We start from the raw sequence: 9,131 nt of genomic DNA, 5'->3' as shown, positions 1-9,131 counted from the left end.
TTTGGATTTAGTGATTGGGTTGGTCAAAGTAGTTAAAAGGTTCAAGATAGGCATAATAAACTTAGCCTTAGTATAAGAGCAATGTTCATCACCTGTGAAACCAATTCAACCAATTCATGTCTTTCCTCCCTTAACCCTACAGTCTACTTTATAATGCAGGTCAGCTGATGTTCTTTTGAAGCACAGGTCGGTCCTTGGGATTTACTCTCTCCTCAGCTCAGCAGTATTTCCAGACAGACCATTTGATTTGACCATCCCGAAGAGACGGATTTGCTGTGAATGGTACCAGAAGTGTCTTCAAAGGGCACCTTATTTAAAGTGCAATCAGCTGACTAGCTGTGATGAATCTGTAGTTGGGGAGTAATCAGTCACTGGGCCTGTACGTGCCTTCCACAGGGGGTTGGACCCAGCTCTGGTGACAGTAATTCCTCACAAATAGACCTTCTGAAATCTACCTAGCTATGTTGGTCAGAGGGACAATTTTCAGTGTAGTGACTTTAATAGGACTGATTAAGAAAGGGAAATGCAGCCTAAGTCTGAGTGGTTGGTGGATTGAGAGGGAGAGAGAATGGTGGTATGGTATAATGTCTTTGACAGGGGATAAATGTCCCCTGATGGTCCCCTGATGCAGACGGTGATATGTTCCCACTTCTTCTACGAGAGAGAGATTGGTAGTAAGGTATAATGACCATGTCATTTCCTTTTCTTTTTTTGTCACGGGACAGACAGTCCTGCTGAGACCCAGACTGTGCAATGGGGATTATAGAGTCGATGAAATGAGACACTATTCAAACCAATTTAGACCACATTTTATACTTTCAATCAAAAAGGCCCAAAAAATAACAAGAATACAATGCATTCAAGAAGTATTCAGACAATTGGACTTTTTCCACATATTGTTACGTTACAGCCTTATTCTAAAATGTATTAAATAAAACAAATTACTCATCAATCCATACAAAATAACCCATAATGAAAAAGCAAAACATGTTTTTTAGACATTTTCGCAAATTTATATAAAAAAAATAAAAAAAATAATATAAGTATTCAGACCCTTTGCTAAGAGACTCGAAATTGAGCTCAGGTGCATCCTGTTTCCTTTGATCCTCCATGAGATGTTTCTACAACTTGATTGGAGTCCACCTGTGCTAAATTAAATTGATTGGACATGATTTGGAAAGGCACACACCTGTCTATATAAGGTCCCACAGTTGACAGTGCATGTCAGAGCAAAAACCAAGCAATGAGGTCGAAGGAATTGTCCGTAGAGCTCAGTGACAGGATTGTGTCGAGGCACAGATCTGGGGAAGGGTACCAAAAAATTCCACAGCATTGAAGGTCCCCAAGAACACTGTGGCCTCCATCATTCTTAAAAACTCTTCCTAGAGCTGGCCGCCCGGCCAAACTGAGAAATCGGGGGAGAAGGGCCTTGGTCAGAGAGGTGACCAAGAACCTGGTGGTCACTCTGACAGAGCTCCAGAGTTCCTCTGTGGAGATGGGAGAAACTTCCAGAAGGATAACCATCTCTGCAGCACTCCACCAATCAGGCCTTTATGGTAGAGTAGCCAGACGGAGGCCCCTCCTCAGTAAAAGGCACATGACAGTACGCTTGGAGTTTGCCAAAAGGCACCTAAAGGACTCTCAGACCATGAGAAACAAGATTTTCTGGTCTGATGAAACCAAGATTGAACTCTATGGCCAGAATGCCAAGCATCACATCTGGAGGAAACATGGCACCATCCCTACGGTGATGCATGTTGGTGGCAGCATCATGCTGTGGGTATGTTTTTCAGCGGCAGGGACTGGGAGACTAGTCAGGATCGAGGCAAAGATGAACAGAGCAATGTACAGAGATCATTGATGAAAACATGCTCCAGAGTGCTTAGGACCTCTGACAGGGCCGATGGTTCACCTTCCAACAGGACAACGACCCTAAGCACACAGCCAAGACAATGCAGGAGTGGCTTAGGGATAAGTCTCTGAATGTCCTTGAGTGGCCCAGCCAGAGCCCAGACTGAAAATAGTTGTGCAGCGATGCTTCCCATCCAACCTGACAGAGGTTGAGAGGATCTTTAGAGAAGAATGGGAGAAACTCCCCAAATACAGGTGTGCCAAGACTCAAGGCTGTAATCGCTCGCAAAGGTGCTTCAACAAAGTACTGAGTAAAGGGTCTGAATACCTAAGTTAATTAAATATTGAAGTTTATTTTTTTTTATACATCTGCAAAAATGTCTAAAAACCTGTTTTTGCTTTGTCATTATGGTGTATTGTGTGTAGATTGATGTTATTCATGATATTTTTAGAATAAGGCTGTAACGTAACAAAATGTGGAAAAAGTCAAGGGGTCTGAATATTTCCGAATGCACTGTATATCTACTGTCCAAATTAGTCTCTTTCTATGTTAATGATCGTAACATGGCTCTGTCAATTACATATTATCTCTGAAGAGTGAGACTCAAAGGATGCGTTTTGATACATCTGGTATTTGGCTATATTGAACATTTCTTATACGTCACTGTGAATATGGAGTAACATAAAAGCCTTCTACAAGGCTAGAAGTTATTCCTGCTTGTTCACCTATCTTTATTTTCTTACTGTAGCTGAAAACAGTGGTGGATAGAGGAGGCTGAAGGGATATGAGGACATGCTATTGAAATAATCCTCATCAGTGGCCATTGTCTCAACTACCAAGGCCAATGCAAACAGCACAGCTCTAGGAAGCTGGAGGAAACTCAGCACTTCCTCTCCTCCCTCCCAATCAGCGGAAGAGAAGTTAAGCCAGTGCGAGACTTGCTTGCAAATGTCCACTTCCTCTGTATTGCCATGGGAACACTGTGTTTACTTGAGCTTTTTTCCTTATCTTTAAAGGAACCTGTTTAAAATCCAGAGTGTTATGCACTTACAGGCCAGGGGGGAATTTAACAGAGGGTAGATAGAGGATAGTGGGGAGGGTTAGCATAACAACAACTCATTTCATATTTCTAATGGTACTTCAGCCTAGAGAACAGAATTATCATGAAAACAAGTCCTCGTCTCTCATCCTAAATTGAACATATGGCACTCTCCAAGCTCAGATACAAACCCTTCCACCCCCCTGCATGTCTCTTGGATACAGAGACCTTGGAGCCTGTTGGTTCCGGCTCTTAATGACTTAGTGTTTGTTTTACAGGACCCACTTTGCCTCTGTGTCTTTCCCTTCACCTTGGTGATCAAAAGTTTCCACAGTTAAACAGAACTAGCCGAGAGGTCACACGTATCACCGGCAGCTGTTTGCAGGTCCGTGACTATGTATACAAATGCCTGCTGATGTATTGTCCGTTGACCAGTGTAGACTAGTGATGGCCCCCTCCTACAAAGGACTCATCAGGTGCATCATGAGGCCTCCATGGAGCTCAACGTGACCATCGGGCACCCTCTGCTGTCCAGACAAGAGTCAGCTATACTTCTTACATAACAATTCACATAGCTAGTTAGATTGCTTATCCATAGCTAAAGTAACACTGGAAGTAGTTTTGGTGTGAATCCTGCCCATGCATTTAGAACAGTACTTCTAATATCTGATAAAGAAATGACATTGATGTATTTCCTTTTTATGTTGCACTGACAATATCTCAATAGGCATCCTGATAATATCTCAATAGGCATCCTGATAATATCTCAATAGGCATCCTGATAATATCTCAATAGGCATCCTGATAATATCTCAATAGGCATCCTTGCTCTTTCACCCTCATTCCCCCAACAATCTATATGGTCATTCCCCAACTGGCAACTTTCAGTTTGGGTAAAATCACAAGTATTTTATCCAGACAATAGATATGAAACATCTCTTTGTCAGGTTCCTGAGGTCACCCTTTGCTTCAGTAGGAAAATATTCTAAACTCTATCAGGGCTTTAATCTGACCAGCTGGCACCAGGCCCAGTACCCTCATTCTCTGTCATTTACTTTCCCTTTAAGAAAAAGTTAAACTCTCAGGAGACTTCAAAAGCATTTTTCAACAAGAGAGAATCATATACATTACTAGGAGGTTGCCTGGAACATCTGGGTGTCTGAAACTTAAGTTATCTATCGTTCAGGAGTGATTCATCAGTGGTTTTCCATTATGAGTAGGCTATTAAGCCAAACTAAATCCACAAGCAGATGGTGAAATGATATACACAGCCCATGTAGATCATGACAAAAGCTTGTTCCAACCTGATTTCCTGGGACTGCAGGTCCTGTAGTTTGAGGGTTCTTTAGATGGTTGACGGATGACTCTCTATGTAGACAAACACTGGATGGAGAACGATTATGCTTTTTCAGATTTTATGATGAACTGACCACAGCTAGAGCAGCAATGCATTAACTAACTACTTCCTTTTCTCTTTCAACAAGTAACAAATATCTTACCAATCAGAATAGAGCAAAGTAGTTGCTAGGTAAATAATCAATTAGCACTACAATCCCAAAAAACTGATTCACCACATTATAGAACTAGACAACATTTAGAAAACAATGTATCCCATTAAATAGTCATTTCAATCATCCATTCAGAAAACAATATTTGCCATTCTTTATCTGATCAGTAGAGGGGGTAAAAAAACAAGATATTTGAGGCACATATTTTGGCTTCTAACCAAGTTCAACATTTCACCAGAGAGATGCTTTACTTTTCTCACTGCTGAGCATTAGAATGGTTATCATGCCTGCAGGGCACACTCTGTAAACCACTATATTAACAGGGAACACAAGTTGGTCAGCTGACCCTGTCACACAATGTGCCCATACACACATTCTCTCACACACATGCACTCTCCAATGCAACTCCCAATCCCCCACCAAGTCTCTCAAGTAAATATATCCGGGCAAATAACAAGTATAACATTTTTTATTAAATAGTTAGCCAATATTGTACAGTGACTAAAATAAGTGTTCCAATAGTTTCTAAAACAACTGTTTTCATTCTGTTATTCTTCAAATATACATACATTCAATGCGTTATACAATTATTTTCTCTAAAGGGAAGTCAATCCAAATGAATTGGTGCCTTAGGATCACATATTGCCCATATTGCACCAGCAGCGATATTTCTTCCTCCAATGGAAATTAAGTCGATTGTTCTGAAGAATCATGTTTGCGCCCAAGGCAGCCATGATATGAAATTGTGTGGCATTAGAAAGGCACTGCAGCTAACACTTATTTTATTCCCTTATCCCTAGATATAGTTGACTATCTCTGACATTTATAAAAACCATCTATCTTAGAGAGGTGATATTTCTGAGCAGCAGATAAAGAGATAAAACTCAGAGCCAGCCATACGTAGCTGAGGAGAGGAGGATATCCATAATGGCCTGAATACACAGAGCTCCATTTGGAGAGTGTTTGTTGTGCCTGTGTGGATCTCCCTGGGGTAAGTTCCCATGCCGGGTCACCACTTCCTGATAGAGCGGCAAACAGATGTGCTGCTGCAGCACTACACTACGCCCAGCAAGGAATGGCTCCTGACTCACGCCACAGAGGACTGAGCAGAGCCTGCACAGCTACAGCTACTAGCACAGCCAACACAGCCTGCACAGTCTAGTATGGATGGATGTGTAGCAGCAGTCAAACACAACTCCACTTACTATAACAGAAATAGGGCATTGAATGAGATATAACTACTCACATTAGACTAATGAATTGCACTCAGACCCACAATATACACTCTGAGGAACTTCCTTGAAGTTTTGGGAGATACACACTCCCATTTTAAGTGGTATGTTACATCATTGTAAACTAGCATAATATTATGACTTCAAAGGTATCATTATGAAAGTGGTTAATTCAGCTGCTGTGCAAGTTCCAAATAGAAAAGGCTTCCTTGCTCTGGGTGGTTAAATTGAGCGATGAAACAGATGAAGTAGATCACTTCATGTGTAACATGGTCAATGCAGCCCATTTAATTACATTGGTTTGAACTCCCAAGAAAAACACAGCCCTGGCTGCAGTCCATCACAAAAGTCATGTTCAGAGGCACTGAATATGTATTAAAGCAGCATTTGAAAAAAGTGGATTTAAGATGACTGGAAGATTACTCTGCATTGTTGGAAAAGGACCCGTAGTTAAGCATTTCACTGTTGTTTACGACGCGTGTGAAATTTGATTTGAAGAGTAAGAAGAGTAGAATCAGGTGCAATTTAGAAATGTGATTGTGCATCAGACGTTTTTCTCTTGTTTATGTCAGTCACTCAATTAGACATGTTAGCTGACATTTTTTAGATTGGTAGTTAGTCTAGCCAGCTAGCCAGCTATCTAAACTTGTAGTAATCATGGCCTAATACCGACTGGGATGCAGGGTACGTGCCCAGGGGCCCTGAACTCCAATGGGCCCCCATTGATTTTGTTAGTCATTATCACTCAGATATATTAACATGGCACAAGTCATGGCAAAATGTGTAGAATTGCAGGAAATTAGCTTTAAAACAGCAAAACATTCTCTACACCCCATGGCAAAATGTGTAGAATAGCAGGAAATTAACTTTAAAACTTTTTTTCTCCACCCTCAAGAGGAGGGCCACTAAAATTTGTAGGCATGAGGTAGGGAGGCCCCCAACCAAATCACGCTTAGGGCCCCTAGAGCTGGCCCTGGATGGATCCAACATTAAATGTGATTGACTTCCCTTTAGACCACTCTCTGTAAACATTTGGTATGAATCAGATCGAGACGCATCAATAGAACTTCAACAAATAACATGAATCAAAGCAAATCAGTATAAAACTCCACAATCTCCTCTATAACAACAAGTGCAATACTACTGTAACTCATTCCCATTCAGTACTTTGTGTCCAATATAATGGTCCCGTCTCTATCTCTGGAAAATTGGCCTAGTTCCTACACTCCCACTAGTAGGATATTCTGAATAATTAAATATATGTATATTCTAATAATATCATGCACAAATGTAAATTTCACAAACATAATTTATACAGTGAAATATTATAACATAATAATTTCTGTACAAATAAAGTGATGTTGCACATGAAGCTCAACTACATTAGATAACAGTAGATTTTTTTATACAGCTAATTGTCTGGAAAAACAAACACTCATAAATAGAAAACGATATAAATCATATAAACAATTAAAAAAAATATATAATAATGATAAAAATACACTTCTTAAATTAAAACAAAGAAACTATGGTCAAGAGCAACAAAAAAGTCAATATTAAAATAGTTTACAAGGACATTTATGATACAGAAAAGCAAATCATCAGAGGCCCAGTGTAACCCAATGATGAATGCCTCGATTTATTTGTTAATGTGCCAATCAGCAGTTGAAACAATAACAAAGTGTTTTCCGGGCCACTGTTTCGGTAAAAACACTGAGGAATGGTGCTAAAAAAATGTCATCTCTCTCAAATTCATGGATGTAAATTATAGTTTCAACAATATTTTGAGGCTAAAAAGTGTTTGTTAACATTTACATTGTTTACAAACATTGGAGTAAAACAAGCTTATATGTTGGATGGTGATGGAGTACGAAAGCTAAATTAAGCTCATGAAGCTAAGTTATATTCTTCAAGAATCAATGGGTACATATAATTATTTGTAAGTCCAAAGATTGATGTAGCAACTGCTGATTGCCCCTTTAAGGGGCAGATATATAGGAATATGAACTCAAGCTTTGGTTGTGGTTCTCATCTGAACAAATTGGGCTTGTATAAAATCCTCAACTCCCTTTGCTCTAAATGAGACAGAATAGAGGCCTTGTGGAAATAACCCTAAGAACACTCAATTAAAAATAGTCCTGCTCTGTATTCTCCTGAGGTACTCTGCTTTCGGAGAGCAGACCTCCCATAGGGAAGTCAGGAGCTTACAGCAGCTGGCTTTTATAGCATCCAAAAATAATAAGGGACCAGGACAAAAGGCTGAGTTTACTGGGATGTTCAGGATGCTTGGAATCGTACCAAACCCATGTAAACATGCATAAGGAAAGAGAACAGTCAGTCAGATTTAGTAAATAAATAAAAAATATACATTGTTTGTTTGTGCAAAGCCTGCTGGGGGAAATAATTGTCACCGCAATCACAGTACATTCACCTGGACCCGGTTTCCCAAAAGCATCTTAAGGCTAAGTTCATCGTTTGAACCATAGGATCCTACTGTAGTCACATCCCTGTAGTTCTCTATAAACTATAGACAACAATATGTTTTTGGAAAACTGCCTCCTGGTCTGGTAGAAGTCTGGTATATAACTTTTCTTTCCTCTACTACAAATGCACTACATGACCAATAGTATGTGGACACCTGCTCGTCGAACATCTCATTCCAAAATCATGGGCATCAATATGTTGGACGATTAGGCCTGGCTCGCAGTCGGTGTTCCAATTCATCCCAAAGGTGTTCAATGGAATTGAGGTCAGGGCTCTGTGGAGGCCAGTCAAGTTCATCCACATTGATCTCGACAAACCATTTCTGTATGGACCTTGCTTTGTGCACAGGGGCATTGTCATGCTGAAACAGAAAAGGGCCTTCCCCAAACTATTGCCGCAAAGTTGGAAGCACAGAATCGTCTCTAACATTATACTATGCTGTAGCGTTAAGATTTCCCTTCCCTAGAACTAAGGGGACTAGCCTGAACCATGATAAACAGCTCCAGACCATATTTCCTCCTCCCACCAAACTTCACAGTTGGCACTATGCATTGGCATCTGCCAAACCCAGATTCGTCCGTCGGACTGCCAGATGGTGAAGCGTGATTAATCACTCCAGAGAAAGTGTTTTCACTGCTCCAAAGTCCAATGGAGGCGAGCTTTACACCACTCCAGCTGACACTTGGCATTGCACATGATGATCTTAGGCTTGTGTGCAGGTGATCGGCCATGGAAACCAATTTCATGAAGCTCTCGACAAACAGTTATTGTTCTCGCATTGCAGTTTGAAACTTCATCGTGTGTTGCAACCAAGGACAGACGATTTTACGAGCTACGCGCCTCAGCACTTTCCGGTACCGTTCTGTGAGCTTGTGTGACCTACCACTTCACGGTTGAGTTTTTGTGGCTCCTAGACGTTTCCACTTCACAATAACAGCACTTGCAGATGACCGGGGCAGCTCAAGCAGGGCAGAAACTTGACGAACTGACTTGTTGGAAAGGTGGCATCCTATGAA

This window comes from Oncorhynchus gorbuscha, linkage group LG15 (assembly GCF_021184085.1).
Source record: "Oncorhynchus gorbuscha isolate QuinsamMale2020 ecotype Even-year linkage group LG15, OgorEven_v1.0, whole genome shotgun sequence".
Classification (NCBI taxonomy): domain Eukaryota; kingdom Metazoa; phylum Chordata; class Actinopteri; order Salmoniformes; family Salmonidae; genus Oncorhynchus; species Oncorhynchus gorbuscha.
The sequence above is the reverse complement of the archived record's forward strand: the minus strand, read 5'-3'. Positions refer to the sequence as shown.